This window comes from Argiope bruennichi, chromosome 6 (genome assembly GCF_947563725.1).
Source record: "Argiope bruennichi chromosome 6, qqArgBrue1.1, whole genome shotgun sequence".
In the NCBI taxonomy this organism is placed as follows: Eukaryota; Metazoa; Arthropoda; class Arachnida; order Araneae; family Araneidae; genus Argiope; species Argiope bruennichi.
In genome coordinates this window covers 117,093,093-117,113,199 of record NC_079156.1, presented here as the reverse complement: position 1 = coordinate 117,113,199, position 20,107 = coordinate 117,093,093, and the positions used below count along the sequence as shown (strand labels likewise).

General features: G+C 28.4%; 1 protein-coding gene across 5 annotated transcripts in view; it reads right to left on the bottom strand.

Annotated features, from left to right (window-relative positions):
• The window catches only part of LOC129972348 (FMRFamide receptor-like), a 359,306-nt gene that overhangs the window by 35,510 nt on the left and 303,689 nt on the right, over window positions 1–20,107 (bottom strand). For all 5 annotated transcript variants that reach the window (XR_008784852.1, XM_056086455.1, XM_056086457.1 and 2 more), the window contains one exon: window positions 9,258–9,345. The gene's annotated coding sequence lies outside the window, so the exon portion shown is untranslated. The remainder of the gene's footprint in view (window positions 1–9,257; window positions 9,346–20,107) is intronic.

Sequence of the window (20,107 nt, the reverse complement as noted above, 5' to 3'; positions counted from 1 at the left end):
AAGTTTATTGTTACAATCGTTTTTGTATGCCTTATATTTTAGGAAATATAATGTTTGGATTCCAAAATACTGTATAAAATCATTCGTCAAATAATGAATTCTAGGGAACGAGATTTCAGAAACCACCGTACTTGTTTCTCTGCATAAATGAATTACTACACCACTTAACGCATCTTACCTTTAGACAGAAACCTCAGAAAGCAGTGTTTCCGGAAGAGATTACGAAATTAAGGGTTGAATAAATTGTTTCGTCAGTGATGCATTCAAGAATAAACAACAATGTAGGCCTCAACACATTTATCTTTAAATAAATCAACTTAGAAAACTGAAAATTTCTGCAATTTAGTTTAAATAAAACAAAAGAAGTCATGTTACAAATTATTTTTGAATCAGGAAAATATGCCTATGGATTCATTTTTAACTATTACTTTCGAGAGAGAAAAAGTATATCTTATTATACAGCCTATGTCAAAAAGGGAACAATAGTTTATATCCCTAAATATTGCACTTAGAAATATATTTCCAATTACAATGTTTCACTAACCCTTTACAGCGCAATGTTCCACTGTACTTTTGTCTCTTCTAAAATCGCTGAATTCAACAATAAATGGAAAAAAATATGCTAAAGATTCACTTTTAACCTTCTTTTTTTAATAATAGATAGTTTAAATACACAGGTGTTAAATACACAGGTGTCACAGGTGCAGATCCATGATTTTCAGCTATAACACGCTATGTAAAAGCCTATTTTTTTCAAGGATTTTTGTGATTTTTTTCTTATCAAAATAATCACAAAATAACAGTCAATAACAATAATACAATACAGCAATAATAATAACAGTCACTGTTATTTTGTTGATTGTATCTTAAACGATTTGTTCTCAATATTTTTAAATTTTTTTTTATAGAGAAAGCGTGCGTTTAATCGTCGGATAAAATTAAGTGTTCCATAAGCAGAAACAGTACGCTGATTGTGCTACTCGGTTTGACACTATGCCGGAAAGAGAACACCTGTGTCTTCATTCCCTGCTCAATTTCCTGGTGATGATGCCATGTCCGCGTTGCACGGAAAGGGGATGTGTCATAGCTACTGAGGACCTCAGCACACAGGGAAAGAAATCTGACTTTTGGCTCATATGAAGATAACACTAAAAGCGGCGACAAATTATCGGTAGACTGGACAAACATCAAAGCACCCCAGAAAATTGCAAGAGATGGATAACAAGGAAAAAACATGATTCGTCAACAGGTGGACAGGTCGTAGGAACGCCGCTTCATACACTTGCTTGCACAACCCTTATTTACAGGGAGGGGGGGAGCTCTTTCACATACATCTCAGTTAGAACGCAGGGGGAAAGAACAACCATGCCCGAACAAGGACTCGAACACGGGACGCCCAGATCACGGGGATGACGCGTTTCTCCTAGGCCAGGACGCCGATGCTCTTTTTTCTTTTTCATATAAAATGAACTCATTTCGATGAATATCGCTTTGACCAACCTTTTTTATCTTTAGCTTGGCCATTTTTACTTATACCTATACGGAGATTCCTGCTCTTTCTTTTGAGTTTCACTAATGTTCGTTTTATATAATAGTATAAAGATTTTTTAATTTATATGTATTATAGCTAATTTTTATTTTAAATATAACTATAGATTTTTTTTAAATTTATTATATTGAAAATGGCCTGGAGAGACCAACTAATTTTTTTCGAAACACCAAAAATGTTTCAAAAGCTGCTCTGCAATAGCCAATCTAAGCATGCCTCCTTATGGTGTGCCTTAAACCATGCTGATCTATTATACAGCCATAACGTTCTTTCGGTTTACATTCACAACGCACTTCATTGCGATGCTCGCTTAGTCTCACTTTTCAGAGCTGTAGCAGCGCAGTGTTACAGATGATGGAAGCCCAAAATCAAAACGGTAAGTACAATCTTTCATTTAAATTAATCTGAAAGAAACTAATCTGCAATTTAACCTATGTACTATAGGCCTAAATAGGTCACCTATGAATTTTTTGTTTGAGTTTAAAATTTAAAGAATAGAGTGCCTCAAAGAGAATGCTTTGATTTACAAGCGAGTATTTATATTTTTCCTGTTTTCCTAAATATATGAGAAAAGAACTCATTAAATTAGGTATTCTGTTGAATAAATAAATATGTTGAATAAGTGTTGGTCTTGATTTTAGAATTTCTATCTTGTTTCTCTGCATATATATGGAGAATGCATTTAAAATTCAAGTAGAAACTACCGAATACAATGACTCTGCAAAAGTTTACTAAAATGAAGGTTGGATAAATTGTTCCCTCAGCAGGCAATTTACACTCATAATGTGCTATTTCCACGCATAACTTTTAAAGTAAATCCACTTAGAAAAGTAAAGATGTATTTAAGCAAACTCGTTTAAATGAAACAAAATAAAACAATGTTACGAATTTACTCTTAATTAGAATGAGATGCTTAAATATTGTGATTTTATTTTTACATGACAGCTGTTTCTGGAGGAAAAATCTATAGATTATTATTCAGAAGGTGCCCTCACAAATTAGAACAATTAACTTAATTTTTACAACAATATAAATTTATTGCAAAGTTTCATTAAATTAGGTGGAGAATTGTATGAAAACATTATGGCTTCGTTAGAGGCCGATGTTGTAAATATATGGAAATTCAATTTTTATAGAATTCCGTAAAGTAAAAGAGCCAGTAAGTAAATATTTCTCTTACAATCAATTCTCTTACAAAGTTTCGTGGTCCAATCTATAATAATTGAATAATAAGTTTATTTCTAAATGTATAGGGCCTTTTCACAAACATAGATGAACCTATTTTAATTTAGGTAATTTTATTCAATACAGAATAGTTTCCATATGAAAATACTTATCAAGAAATACTTGTCATTTAATCATCATGACTTGAAAGAAGTTATGTATACTGTTATTCATGTTGACCAATGACTTTATGAGGTATGACTTATGAGTTTGACTTTATGAAGAAGGAATCAGAAACTTAAAAAACTGAATATTTAAAATGTTAAAGAGAAATATTTCAAAACCGATCAAGAAAATACTTTTTTCTTGCCCGCAGTTGCGAGCATGTTATAAAAATTTGTTTTAAAATTCTGCATTTCAATGAAGAAGGTTTTGAATTACTCATGACTACTTATACAGCAATTAATCGAAATATTGACCTAGTTACACAAGAATACAAATGCCACTTTAGGAATTCTCAGCAAACTGCAAGGTCTTTACTTCCTTGATGAGGAAGATGAGATGTTCTGCGAATGATATAAAAAAATTGTCATTGCTGCTTATTTTCCAAATTTACCTCAAATTAGCATTCTAATAATCAATTCAGATAATAACATTCCTAAAAACGATAGTTCATAGAATAATTCAACTTAATAACTGGCATTCATTCAGTATCTATTGATAGCTGAAATCAAATTATGACAAACGCCTGGAGCTATAAAATTGAATCCTACATCCTAATCTTGTATTCGAATCAACAAATCCAAATCCTTCTATTCTAAGAAAAATAATTTGGACAGATGAATGTCTTTTTATTAGAATTAGAAGTAATTAATTTCCAAACAATCCTACTTAAAATGATAAAAAAAAAAAAAAAAAAAAAAAAAAAAAAAAAAAAAAATTCCATTCATCATCAATTACAGTTTTCTGTAGATCTGAAGTGTGAAATTTTGAGATTTCGTTTGTTAGTCTTATTTTATATAGGAGTACGCTAAATTGTGAGCGATGCATTCGGTTAGATTGCATCGCTCACAAGCTAGATATAGATTCAGACGGTAGTTGAATTGACTTCCACAATCCACAGGACAATCAGATGTACACTTTTAACTACACATCAATTATAAGACGATAGTTAAAAAGAGAATCCCCATTAATCTTGGTATGGCTTATTTATATATTTCTTATATTTTCTTCTATGTACCCTGACTTAAAAGCTCTTGATTTTTATATATGGAGTCACTAGTCTTTTGTGTATAACACACCTCTTAAAGGCTTAATATGTCTTTGTAGATGAATAAAAGCAGCATGTTATAAAGTCATAAGTAATGAACGACTAATGTAAAAACGACGTGTTTTTCTCTGATTAGGTGTTTTGAAGCAACCAACATTCCCCATTTGAATTCAATGTGGAATGGTTTTAGGCCTTGTGCATTTGTTATTAAATAATACTTAAGTTTCATGTGACTATGACTTTCCCTAAAGTCAATTCATACGTTGAATAGGCAGATCTTATATAATGCAATGAAATATCATGGTCTAAATATCCGAAAAGATGAAAAAAAAGAGAGATTAAAAACGAAATTTAGTTTGTGGTCATTATTTAAAATTATAGACCTATATCAAATTTTGATCCAAATCAGGAAAAGGTTAGAGCTGCGGTTTCAAAATTATACATAATATCGCTGCAACGCTAAATACAAAAGATGAGTTTTATTAAAAGTCTAGATAAAACACTCTTGGTAATTTAAAAATTAATTATTATCATTTATTTACCAAATCAAAGTGTGCAAAGTATTATTCTTAACAGTTTCAAGTTCTTACAATTGTGTGGAAGTTTTATCTAATAAAATATGATATTTAAATATTATTATAATATAACAAAGGAAAGTTTTGAATATTTTCTCTATATCCTATTTTTTAAAAATAGCTTTTCTCAAAAGTAATAGAAAAACTTTTCAAGAACAATATTTGCATTTGAATTTCAAGATATTTAAGTTCTTTATTAAAATAACAAAACATGTTATCATTTTATTCAAAAGTTTAAATTTAATCTCTTTATGCCTAAGTTAAAAGACACCCACAATAGGTTTGCTTTAACATAACAAACGTAATCAAACCTTTCTGGTAAAAAGTAATAAGAAAAAGCTTATATAATGAACTGAAGAACTTCTTTTAGAGGATTGAAAAAAAATATATAAAACACGAGCATAGAAAAAGAGTTCTGAAAGAACTTTGGTTTGATTTAAGTAATGGAATAAAGAATACAAAAGAAAAATATTCTAGAGACGGAATAGAAAAAAAAGTAGGAAATTCTGCAGAATACCAAATATGTTCTGCCTTTCAACTTCTATCAATCGGAAATGTTTTAAGACGAAAACTAATTTCACTTGAGAGTGGAAACGGAAATCAAACTTTCTGTATTTGATTTGGAACTCATTTATTGCAAATAAAGAATTAATTTAAATATAGGTTGATGAAAAAAAAATATATTTCTTGCTTAATAGATTCTCGAATATTTAGTGTTATTAAGAAAATTATCAATATAAATTCCTGTTTCTTTATTCTAAATTTGATAAATGGGTTGAAATCTAGAATGTCCCCAAACAATTTCCACTTTCGAACATGATTCGATTCCACTAACAGAACTTTTTTTTATTCTGAATAATATGATTATATACCAATAAATTCCATATTTATTGAAAACCAAATTGATAGGCTATTTTGTAGAAATAATCTTTTAAAGAACGCATAGCATTATTTATCTCCGATAATTTTTTGCAAAACTCTTGTACATTAAATCTTTCCTTCAACAAATTATTTATTTTTTATTTATTTCTGGAATTAAACACACAGCGAAATGTACACTAAAAGCGAAGTCAACTTATTCAAGTAGTCAGACATAAATTAAAATATCGCTTTGTAACAACAATATTTGATGTTAAGATGAAATCATCTTGAATTTCTTTGTTTGCCATATTCGAAAAACTATCGTTACGATTCTGATGCTGAAATGATGCTGATTCAATGAAAGCCAACCAAACGTAGTGGATATGTGGTGATTTTGAAGTGACAAATGAATATTCTGGAATCTGCTGGAATTTCGATGGTATCTCTATTAGGAACCAAGATATAGGATCTTCTAGATCTTTCAAGTCCTGTCACAGAAGCTACGAAATCGGAAATGCGTACACGAGCGATAGTAATCGCAAAAATTACTCTGAAGTACTCATCTCTAGCGAGTTCTATGTGAATGCTTTTCAATATTATGGTTTTTTTATAACAGTTTGCTGTTTGCTTGTCTGTTGCTGATTTCAGTTAATGTCGTTTTCATGTATGCTTCGGCTGCGTGTTTGCTGCTTGTATGTTCTTAATATAGATATCTGTAACCTTATGTCCAGTGTTAAATTGCACACTTTATTGTATATCTGAAGTTTTTTCTAAGAGTAGTCAGTTAATTCAAATAATATCGTTAAACAACTGTAAATGAATGCCTGATAAAATTTGATCCTGATATATTATTATGGATTTTTCATTTTGAAAATACACTGTTTAAAAAACTTTCTTTCTTAACCTTATCGGAAATGATGCATACGAGGTCTAAATGCATGGCTACAAAAATTAATTCCCAATAACAAAATTAGGAACCAACCGCCAAAACAAACTAAATTAAATAGAAAAGAAAAATTATATATATTTTTAATTACGAAAATAAATGTAAAGATCGATATGAAATATAGAAGAGGGTTTTTTCCCCAATGAACGGAAATTAGATGACAATTGAAATATCTTTTAGTTGACTGTAAAATAATTTATAATAAAACATATTATTTTTATCTACTAAATAAAAGGAGGAGAATATTTTAAATACTGAATTTTGCATGTTTTTGTTTTCTAAACTTCTTCTATGAAAGAGTATTGTTTCCAAACTATATAAAAATGATGATTAGGAAATTAACTATATAAAAAGAAATGATCTTTGCTCATATTCAGCAGTCGTTACCTATATAGTATAAACAAACAAACATTTAAAAAAATGCTATTTAATTACATTATAACTCTATTAGTTTAGCTTCTTTAAACGTTTAAGAAAATGTGAAACAAAAGTTTAAATAGAAAGGAAGCAAAAATGAATTAGAACAAAAAATGTTACTTATTTAATTTCATTTGATAAACTATACTGGAATATCTTAACTCGTTTAAGCTGAATTACACATCATCAAAAACGGTTCATTCTACAAAAAGTATATATTAAACTTACCTCCCATAGAATAGTATAACAAATGGCTGGGATTTAAAAAATGGAAAAAACGTAAATTTTTTCATGCATTGGGGAAAAGGGATAATATCTAACATTTAAAAATATATCCATCTAAATGGAACTTAAAATCAGCAATGAAGCATGGAATACTTCATGAAATTATTATTCCTTTGTTCTCATAAATTCAAGCAAAATATTTTGTTTCAGAATAATTTAAATACAATGGACATTTTTTATCTACACCAATAAAGAAAATATTCTGGATATTCCAACTATGTAGATAATTTGGATTTTTCTATTTTTTTCTCCATTAAAAGATTTTATTTCGGAAATGCATCTTTTCTATTCTTTACCAAACCATAAAGTAAAGGGACTTTTTAATCCTTCCGTTTCTACCTCTCTTTACCTTTTGAAACCATCGACTAAACCGCTATCTTATTTAAAGTGAATATTCTTAAACAGTTTTGTTTCTGAGATAAAGTTTGTTTATTGCATGTTCTCTTGTAAAAGCTTTTCTTTTCCGCATTCTATGAGGGCTTATGTTTATTTGCATTGTGAGATTAGAGTGAGATGTTCTATCTCCTTAAAGTTTTCTTTTTGCGTTCTTACTGAATTCAGGCTGCAGTTTTTGTTTGTATTCTTGTTCGTGTTTTTTTTTTGTGGTTGTTGTTTTTTATTGTATGTTTATAGCATATGGTATCTAGTTCTTGAAATAAAAGTGTCTATTTTATGAACAAGAAGGTTTTTTAATAGAACCCGGTTGAAAATATGATGAGCTAGTTTACAATATATAACTTGTTCATTGGTGGCCTTGGGTGGCCACGGGATTTAAATTAGAAGTTTAAATAATCTAAGCAAATTTTAACCCATATCTCTTTAATACTTCCTATATGAGACAGAAAGCTAACACTACAGTGTGATTGTAGAATAATATTGCAATGCCAGGAACATTAAGTTTATAGATTGGAAAAAGATTTAAAGCAAGAACAGTTATCTCTAATAACTAAATAATAAGCAATTAAAGTTTTTTTAAACTTTAATAGGAATGTGTAGTTATTAATCAATGAAAAATTTTGGATGGTTTCGTGAGACAAAAATCCACAATATTCATGGACCACAAACTAATAACTTTTGCGAATTTAAAAAAGAGAAGAACATAATTTAACACATCCGTGTATTAAAAGCTCTCTGAACCTTACTAAACAAAAATTTGTATGCAAGATGTCATGGCAGAATTATTCGACCTTGGCAATGGATTTCGTAACTTTATTTTAAAAAAGAGGATTTGGAAAATGTAGGGATCTCTATCTGTATTAGAAATCCAAAGTTAGAAAATTCGGTCCATTTGGAATTGTATGCAAACGCCTGAATTACTTACATGAAGCTGTTAGGAATTTCTATTAGGAATCTATCTCTTTTAGGAATCTCTATCGCTATTTTGATATATATTCATTAGGAATCTATCTCTTTTAGGAATCTCTATCGCTATTTCGATATATATCCATTAGGAATCTATCTCTTTTAGGAATCTCTGTCTCTGTTAGGAAACTAGTTCTGAGTTTCTATTAGAGAATTCTCCTCAACTGGAAAATACATGCAAACACCTAAATTACTTACATGACGCTATTCAAGTTCAGATGATGGAATGTTTCATCCCCAACAAGGTATCTAAGTACATTCTGAGTAGTACTCCACTTTTATCTCTATATGTGTAGTGAGTTTCTGCTAATTTGTTGCTTGCTCTCTGCGCACATCTTGGCTGTTTTTTCCCTTCCTGTGCTTCATGTGCATTCTTTAATAAAATGTTCTGAACATATTTAATTACAACTCCACGTGGATTTCCGTAGCAATAGATTATACTAGTATTAGTTACTCAGAAATCTATCTCTTTTTTTAATAACAAAGACGAAAGAATAGAAATTTTTGTGATTCTGCAATTCTTCACCGATTTTATTCCCTCTTAACTACAGATCTCAAAATTGACAACCAAAGTATTACTATGCCGACATTCTAAAAGACACTTGACAATATATTTGATCAATGGTCTCGTATATCCTTTTGATAAGGGTATATGAGGAAATACAGACCCTGTAATTATCCGTATGTCCTCAAAAGTTTGGTATTATTTATAAAAACATAATATAATAAGAATTGAATAAAAGTTAATCTTAAATCATCTCTCTAAAAAGATGAGAACTCTAACATTGCAGATAAACATTAAAGGAAATGAATACAATCGAAACTTACCTGATCTTGAAGAAAAGTTACACAAAATTGCTCTCCAAAGTCTCCCTTTCAGATAACTATTGAAAAGTCATAGGACTAGATATAACACCTAGAATTAAAATTAGTTATTAGTATATTTATTAAGAAAAGATTCTTTAGTACATAACCAAAGAAACATTGTGTTTTAATTTCTTTAAATCATTTTTACAACATTTCTTAATGACTTTCAAAACATTGAAGCATAAATTACATATTTTATTCTCTGGAGTTTAAATTACATATTTTATTCAAAATCAATGTTTATAAATTTAATGCTTCAGTTTTAAATTATTAACATATAAACTATCAATTTTTCTGTATCCATGAGCTAATTTACATTAACAAATAAATGCCATTATGAAATTCACGGACATGTCATCAATATTTAAATTCTATTAGTGTCATTTTTTTTAAACTTATTAAGCAGTATGTACATCGTAAACTGAATATCACAATGCCACTGTCACAATACGATTCTTGCATATTATTTGAAACTCAACAAGAATATTCTTTGTTTGTTTTGCAGTTCTGTCACATTGAAAATCGGATTTCAATACATATTATTTTGGTCAAATTTGCAGCCTTTATTATAAGATGTTCTGAAACTTCAGAAACATCAAAAATTGCCTTATATGTGAAGATTCTGTGATATCCTTTGGGAAGAAAAAGGGAAATATTATCTTCAGAGACCAACTGATTTGAGTCATGAGTTCAGGAATTACTGATATCAGAAATTCATTGTTTCAACTCTGTAAGATGCTGGTACCGCATCTTTGATTAAATAGCATTCAATATTCAGTAACTGATGAAACACGCAGCAGAAACTCATACAAATATGAAGAATTTTGTGTTCAGTTTACAATGCTATATACATCATGACGAAAGATACAAACATAACTTAAAGATCATGCATGTTGATAATATCCTTAAATTATAAAAAAATGTAAATTTTACATTTTAAAGTGCGTGGTTTATCATCTGACAACATGCTTATATCATGATTTTTAAGAAAATAATGAAAGGAAGTATTTCAGAAAATAATGAAAATCAGGAGAATTAAAGAGAAAAGAACAGACTCTGTTTTTAAAAAGACTATATGCCATTGAATCTATGTTATCAAACAAGCAATCAAAATTATTTGAAATTTTCCTCGTTTTCATAATAATTTTATTGCAAGGATTTTATCACATTATGAATTTAAATGAATATTGAACATGCTTTCATATAAGCACTAGAGAATAGAAAAGTGATCTCAAAGTATAAAGAAATGGCAAAATTTCAATACTGTTTTACTCGTTGTAAGTTGCAAGTGTTGTGTGTTTTGACTGTTATTGATGGCATTCTTTCTCTGGCAAATGTATCCCAATGGGGGGGGGACCTCAGAAATTAGGATGGGAAGTTTCCGGCATGGTAGTTAGTTCATGGCACCTTGGTGAATACAAGAATGGTGGAGGTGTACCTCCTATCGATGAAAGGACGCATTTTCCACGGGAAGGGTTGCACTGTGGCCGGTGATGACCCTTAGGATTCAACCTTAGTCGATGCCAGTATTGCTATCGTTGGCGGTCCGGTCATGCAAATTTTCTCACGCACCTTCGGGGGGAGGGGGGTCGGAGAAGCCAGCTATAGCATGGTTATTTGGCAGCCGTGACATTTTTTGTCGTTCTTTATCTTAATTGATTTTATTTTCTAAATGTAATTCAATTAATTTAGTTTAGCTTAATTCAATTAATTAAGTTTCGTATATTCAAAGAATTCTTCCTAATTAGTAATTTCGTGAAATGATTTATTTAATTAGAGAAATATTATAAGAGATTTCTTAAGTATGAGAACAAAATTGCATGAAAGAAAGAATAATTTGAAATATTTCCTTAATAATATATGCTGAAATAAATGAATAGTTATTCACAGAAATAGAAAATTCCTTTAAATGAATTAGCCTGAAACAAGTTTCACGTATTAACGTAGAACTTTGAATCTTAAAATGTTGTAAATTCTAATAAGTTTTGTGTCTTAATTGCATTCGCTCATTAAATTTCTGAAAATGCTTCATTATCTGTTAATAAAGATAATATAAATCTAAGAGTTATTAATAGTTAAAATCCTAATTACACTTTTAGGAATTTTCAAATGCATTATGAACAAACAAATATGGCAGTTATAACATAAAGTGTTATTTGTTATAGAATAATAATATATTATTCCATAACAAATTAGTATTATTCTATACATTGTTTTCGAATGTGTGTTGTCTATAGTCCAATGAAGGGATGCCGGTGTTGACTGAAAAGTAAAGAGAATAGAAACTATAATAATATTTCCAAACTAATGTTTTAGAAATATATAATAACAATAATTACCTTATTGTCGATATACTTTAGTGTCATTAGGAATCCGGTTTTTATTGTGAAGTTAGGGAAAACTCGTGATAATATGATTGAGGTGAAATATCCCTAGAAGTAATGGCTAATATTTTGTCCTGTATATAACTTGAGAGCTTAATTTAGTTCTGCCTTTGGTTTGTCTTTTGAACTTAAGAAAATTCAGTACTCAGCTATTCCAAAGTAAAGAGTTTTACAGCATTGTGTTCAATATTTCTTTTGTAATATTTTATATTTAATCAGTAAAAGCCTTAATGACTTTCAAGGATAGCTATCGATTCAAAGTTCGACAGCATGGTGTTGCTAGAAGCATTTATATACAAAACCCGTCGAACAATTTCACAATGCCATCAAGGTTCCTAAACATAAAAAATATCAAACAATGTTAAATCCTTTGACTAAATAATTCCGAAAGACATCAAAACTAAGAAAATAATTTTCATAAATAGTCTTCAGAATGTATCAGTCCATTTTGTTTACAATACATTTTAATCAAAAATGGCGTAGAAAGTTCGTAAAAAATATAAATAAATCCAAAATAAAAATTCCATTTTCATGAGACATTTATTTACATTTCTCTTAAAACCTGAGACAGAATATTGGGAATCCATACGAAATCTTATTTCTCTATTCTTTTTTCCAATGAAACATTTCATTGTAATGTTTGCAAGAAATGAAGCATTTATTTTATTCCAAAACAAACAGTATTCTAACAATGATGTTTAGATTTCTCAAACGTTGATGAGTTTTGTATTTTGATTTTTCTTGGTGGCAAAGCTCTATTCAACCAATTATTCGTTCTTTTTTTTTCGATATTGAGAAGGAATTTTAATTACTTTTTATCATTGAAATTCTAATTTCTTTTCATTCTAAAGATATCCAATGCTTATTATCTTTCTTCTCTCGCTACAATCATCTTTTTTACTCCGTATGCTTTGTTTCAAAAATAGATTTTGATTTAAAAATATTTCAGATCATTTTTTTAAAGCGGGAACTTTATTTTACTGTAACATTAATATTTTTCTGGAAAAATACTATCTTAGGAATTGATTAAAATGTCAGAGGAAATTCGTAAAAAGGAATCCATTGTATTTTCTGAAGCATATTTTTATCGTTCCAAAAGCGGGGATTTTTAGCTATATCATGTAGCTTGATGTATAATAATAACAACGGATTAAGGGTTATTTCAAATGGCTGAATCTTTTTAAATTGAAATACCTTTCAAAAGTTTCGAAATAATGGAGGCCTTTACAACTATAAAATTTAAGCATTAAAGACGCCATAGCAAGGAAAATGTTTATCATGTCTGAATATCCCACTGGGGTGAGGACACCTCAATAATGAGGATCAGACGCATCTGATATGGTGGTTTGTTCTCGCCTTCTTGGTAGGTATTCCAGTGTTACTGGAATATCTCCTATTGATGACTGGACGTATTTCCCAAGGGAAGGATTGTGCCGTGGCCAGTGATAACCCTTAGGATTCAATCACAGTTCCCGCCTGTGTTGCTGTCGTGGTGGCCCGTCATTTAGTTTTATTCGTGGGACTATGCCGGGTTGTGGTAGTCAGTTAGTGATTATCATGTCTGAATGAGCTTCTTTTTCATGATCTGTCCTCTTCTTATATAGAACACAAGTGAATATCTCTTGAAATGCATTTTGTATCGAAATTAATTTTCATTCTATCCATATAAATGAAATATTTTTCTTTGGAAATCAACGCGACTTATGAATAGTTACAGTCGATTATGATACCATAAAACCATGTTAAAAGATGGTTGAATGTTTGGATTTTTCTGTAATTTAAATGACCTGTGCGTTCAATTCTTTTACATTGTTTCAAAAGTTAGCTTAAGTGTTAGCTTTTTAGTATTCAAGGGAATGGATCACTTTTCAAGAATGTAAGCAAACGGGGATCAGTTTCAAAAGGAATTCCTTCAGATGTAAAAAAAAAAAATGTAACAATGCATTTTTTAGCAATTTGTAATCATTAAATAAGTATTACTGAAAACTGTTTAGACTGTATTCAAAATATTTAGTCCGGAAATGAAAATAAATAATAGGATTGAATTGATTGAAATAAACAAAAACAGTAAATTTTTATGATGGTCTTTCCGATGTATCGATAACAAGGAAAATAAATATTAAAATAATTTTAAGACTAATAGCAAACTAACTTCATCAACATTATAATGATATGATAACTGTTAGTTCCAGAATCATTAGATTTCATCTAAAATAGTTATATTCTTTAGAAAAAAAAACTGAATTTTACCTAGAACTTTTTTTAAAATTTCATGCAGAGTGCATTATTATCAAAAAATATTAAGCCTATGGAAATAAAACATCTAATTTTGATTTTCAACAAGTATTTTACAGAATTATAGAGTATTACAGTATTATATATTCACTTGCTCTATTAATGTATATACTGTGTCTTATTAACTGTTTCCCGTGTTAAAATGTCGAACATCCTTACATTCCTTGCTGCAAAACTAGTTGCACTTGCTTTGTAGAAATTAATCATGATTTGCTTGATAAAATTGAATTTCCAAGAAGAACTTGCTTTACTTCATAGTCATTTTTCTATTTGAAAAAAGAGCAGAAAAATAACCAAATTTTGATGAAAATGTTCAATTTCCTAAGCAAATCTCCAGTAAAAAATTTCTAATATATACATATCCCGAAAGTTAAATTGCCCTATATATCATTCCTTTTATATGTGGGCCCAATAACTTATTTCGGTCAACTAGACGATGAAAAGTGGTATGTAGTTTGTGTTTAAAAAATTTCATCATAACAAACTTGGAACATAATCAATAAATTAATGTTTCGTTTCAAAATACATGAACCATTTTCCTTATTGTCCCATACAAGTCAAGAAATTTATTTCTTTAAATGCATATCATTTTGCTTTCTAATAAATATGCACTAATATAATATTCAAGGTTAGTTAGTGAAATTTTTAGAATAATATTCTGTAATTTGTTCGAACCACTTTTCAAAATGATAATTAATTTCTCAACCCATGTATGTAGCAATAAGCAGATAATTTCTAACAGACAAATCAAAGATAATTGACAAATATTAACAAATTATTTGATAGGATATTTTGATAGAAACATAAAGTGTATAAGTTTGAAAAATTTTATATGAACTTATGATGAACATGTATTTTCACACAATATTCATTTGTAACACTTTCATTTGTCTCAATTTAAGGATAAAAAATTTTAGTCCAACCATTATCTAATTAAAGAACATGATTCTGTTTCTCAAAGAAAAAAAATTAATAAAAGAAATAAAAGTAGAAAATAGTTTGAGCATTAATTATAAAAATAATCTTGGAACTAGAGACTTTTGAAAAATATTCCACTTAAAAGCAAATGAATAAGCATAGTCATTTATTAAGTGGACACTTAGGAAAGAATTCATGTTACAAAATGCTGATTAATTTTTAAGGTTATTTAAAACTTTAATGATTTAAAAAATGACTCTAGTTGGAACTGCTTAAGTGAGTAATTGAAAAAAACTTAATAATTCTTTTTAAGTCGTTGATAAACACTTGGAGTTCTTAACATCTTGAGACTGTGCATCATAAGTTAATTAGAAAAACTTGTAACTTAATAAGTTTTTACTTTGACGCTGAATAATACCAAAAAGTATTGAAATTATTTGATGCTTAATATATATATATATATATACCATCACCATTGGAAATTCGACATAATCTATATATTTTTTTAAATTTTCAAATTATTAATGTGAAATTTTGTCAGTATTACGAAGATAATTCACAAAAAATTAAGGTTTCACATTTAATTCTAAAATGTTTGTTTATTTTTGAGTTACGGTTATAGTTATACTATTTAATAACAAATAGTAGTCTTCATCATAAATGTTTCAGATACAGATATTTTTGCCACAAATTAATCTAAACATTTTATATAAAATTTTGACATTCAATTTTGTGTTTGAGAAAGGGATATCATAATTTAATATAACTAAATCAAAATTATTAATTTTGTGGAAAAATATATGAACTATTTGGAATGAAAGGATATATATAAACTTTAATTTCTAAATAATTTCTATATGTATGAGAAAATATTTTCTCCACAATTTGTATATATATTTTATAAGATGAATATACATTTTTTTTTTTGAAAATTTTCTAATCCATTTACCTGTAAACCAATAAAATGCTAAAATATTATTATAAGAAAATATTGAAAGATATTATCTATTTCAATCTAAAAAAAATATTTGTTAAGAAATGAGCCACCAAAAAATTTTTAATTACCAAAAAATTGATTTATTTTATAAATTTTGCTTTATTTATTGATTGCTCTTATTTTTATCAATTTACACATATTCACATTTTTACTACTGAATGATCATTATTTTCCATATAAAATTTTTAAAAAATATATACTTTTCAATCCAAAAATGACATGGTGAAACCGCCTAGTCGTCTTAATAAAGAATTAATCGTTTCTTCCTGATTGTAACATTTTTTTCTGTTTACTCTTTTAAGAAAATTGATTTTTCTCAAAAACACAGGCAAATTTAAAATATTTTGAGTAGAAAATAATTAACTGAATTCTCCCATAGGATCAGATAAATTAATTTTTGTCAAATAAAATTGAGATTGAAACTTTGAAAGTCGACAAACATTTAGAGAAAAATTTTGACAGTTATACCCTTCTAAATATTGTATTTGTATTGTATTCATGTGAACATCTAAAATATCAGATGGAAAAGTTTGGCGGTTATGAAAGTTAGGTAGTCAGAAAGTTATCATAGGGAATTATCAGCTATCGCTTAATGTTTTCTTTTTAATTTGACGGATAATAGTAAACATTACAACAGAACTTGTAGAGTTATATCTTCTTGAGAGAAACTTCAAAATAGCTGAAAAATAATTCATTGAGTGCATTTCAGAGTTCTTTCAAATCAAGCGTAAAATCCTGTTGTAGCCATTCTGAATTAGGATAATTGAATATAAAAACTATTATAGAGAAGGTTGTATTTTGAAACAATCTTTTTTCCCAATTCCATTCTACCCGGATTCTTTACAAAAAATGTGATTAATCCTCAAGATTCAAAATTACTTGAAGGAAATGTTTTCTTACCTTCTTATTGAAGGTAAAAACATGAAAACACTTTTTATATTCACATGTTCATCAGATCCTCTCTCATTTATTTGCATTTACTTCCATTTGTTAATCTAACATCAACTTTCTGGCATTCATTTAGAGGTAGCTCTTCCACCTGAAGTAATTATTTTGAGAAACGGATAAAAATGCTTTTCTAATTTTAAAATTATTAATGAATGAATGAATGCTAAGTTAGAGAAATTTAAGTTAATTTAAAAACAAATCGCAATTAAAAAATTTTCTCAGCAAGCGGATTTTTTTTATTATTTCGGCATCTGCAAACGATTCTGAAAAGGTAAATGTTTTAGTTTTTACAGCTGCATTCATATAAATAATTTTTTTCCTTCTTAAATTTTATTTAGTAATACCAGTATCTTTTAGACTTTATCTTCACCAATTTTTTTTTCTTAATCACGCAATTTTTAATTTTATTTCTATTTAGAAGTTCATAAAAATGTTCTTTAATTTCAAACGAACTGTTGCATCAAATTTCTGTAGATATTAAATAAAAGAAAGTATTTTCAAGAATTTTTTTCTTGAAATTTCCGGATTTCAAATATTTAGAAGTGTCTGAGAATGATATTGCACAAACTGTTGGAAAACAATCGATTTTAAATGTAAATCAAATATATTTACAACTCAAATAATATTAAACACACGAAAAAACGTTTCTTGCTTTAGTTAAGATGAAATAATAATAAGAACTGCATTTATATTCCTGTAGTAAAAGCAATGTTTGAAACACATTAAAACACAGAATTTATAAGAACGTTGTTTTTATCTGACTGCAATTAATTCTGGGTGAATTTAATTATTTTTTATAAATTTTCTCATTTTATTTATGTGTACACTGCCATCTGCTGTCAATATGTACCAGCTGCGTGCGTGCCAGCTGCTGTGACGAATTTCCTTAAAGAGAAAAATAAACGGAACACCTTTCAACACTTGGCTGATTTTTCTCAGAACGCAAATGGATATCAGAATTAAGAAGGAATGTAACTGATTCGAATTAAAAGCATGTATTGACGAGACTAAATAATATATTATAAAGAAATAATGTTGGAAAATTAATAATTTTTATTATATCTGGGATAAATGTGGATTATAAGTGGTATAAAATATAATTTAAAATTATATGTGTGACAAAAAGAAATTTGTTAGAAACGATATTTCACTTCGTATGCGTATTTTAGAAAAAAAATATAGTAATCGTCAAAAATTCAAACTGAATATTTTGACGATTCTCCACATTTTAGGCTTCCTTGAGTTCGAAAAACATATTTTTGAAAAAATTCCGTTTGTATGTATGTCTGTGACAAACACAACTCAAAAATACTTTGAGTTTGATCATTGAAATTTAGTATATGGTCTTTATACTTAATTACATGATTTCTTTCAAATTTTGAGTGAAATCTGTTCAGAGGAAATCCGTCTGTCCGATTGTTGGAATATAAGTTAACTCTATAATTATAAAACGAAGAGCGCTAGATAAATAAAATTCGATGTACAGATTCAATATCCATAGTATACACACCTATCAAACGTTGAGCGAAATTCAATAACAGGTTGACTGCCTGTCGGTCTGTACTTTCAGAAGCATGTAATAATTCAAAACCTCATTTGATTAAATATATCAAATTTGGTATGAGATTTTCTGATTACAAATGCAATTTTGTATCAAATTTTTGTTTCAATCGGTTGAGAAAAACGCGTTTAAAACACAAATTCATTTTTTGTGCACTATTAACACATATCAGGGATTAATCGCCAAATAAATGGCCAAGAGTGACGCCGAAAGTTTATTTCTTAACTATTGTACGCCAAATGCGTGTAAGATTTTCTCTGGCATGACAAGTTTATTAGAGAGTATGCGTGAAAAATGTAATGAGATCACTCTCGTTGGTTTATTTAATGCGATGTATATTCTATAATACTGCTTCAATTATCACTATTATATTAAGTATTATCATTACTGGAATGTTAGAAAAATTGTTAGAAAAAATTTCTGGAATTCTTTTTTATCTTGCGACGATAGTAACCATATTGTTCAAAGTTTATTAACTGGTTTATAAATAGACACTAATAAAGTCAAATTGAGAACAAAGTTAATATGAAATCCCATCAACTACATTAACGTAATAAAAATTCTATGAAAAAATAAGACATGCAGTAAAGAGGAAAGTAGTTTTATTCCATATTTCTGATGCATTTGCGTTACTAAAATACATCAGAAATATCCAGAAATTGCGTCCATATTTCTAAGTCTATGATTGATGCCATGATTGATGCTATAATTGATGCTATGATTGATGCCATATTTCTGATGCGTCTATGAATTGCGTCCATATTTCTGATGCGTCTAGAATTGCGTCCATATTTCTGATGTATTTGCATGATTAAAACTGGCTTTGAAAATACACGTTGTGGGAAAAAAATATGAATTTATAGGAGCATTTAAATTCCTATACTGGTTCAAAATTTATATTCAAATACATTTCGGAGAAATTGTGACTTGGAATGACTTAAAGTTTTAAATTTTGTCTTTACTAAAAATTTTCATTAAAAAAATAATTTTGATAAAAAGATTCGACAAAAAACCTATTAAATTTCAAGTCTTTTTGAAATAAAAATTATTGCTGTTTTTTGCTTTAATATACAGCTATTAATGATTAATGTTATGCGGGCAGATGATGATGAATCAATCATCAATGCTCGATAGAAAAAAATCATTAATAAGTCCAGTAAGAGTCGTGAGTATGTTCTATATTTATGCAAGATAGAACAATTCTAACAAGGCAGGTAAGATCAATAAATATACAAGAAAAAAAATTCCCCAAGATTAGGATTAGAAGAAGTCGCTTCATTTCATGATTTATTGCAAAGAAGCTGAGAAGACAGGGAAGTTTATTGATCATTTATCATTAATACTTTAGCAAGAGATTTATTTCATGACAGTCCTATCCGCAAAATCTTATATATTCTTAATAATGCGATAATTGGTCATAAAAGTATGGTGCTGGTGTAGCTGTAAGATTTTTTTTCACGTATTTATAAAAATGGTAGATATTTCAGAAATAAACAAAAAAAATAAGTAAGTGGTATTATATTTAAAATAGTCTTAAAATCTTATTTTGCACATTGTTTCCTAAATTTTCATCTGATCATGTACAGGTTGTACAAAGATCCATTAAACTGCAAATTTTTCCATAATATTAATATAATGAAAAAGTGGATCAACCACTTACTAAGTAATCTCATTGCCATGCCATTACTCAATTCACTTGTTATGTTCG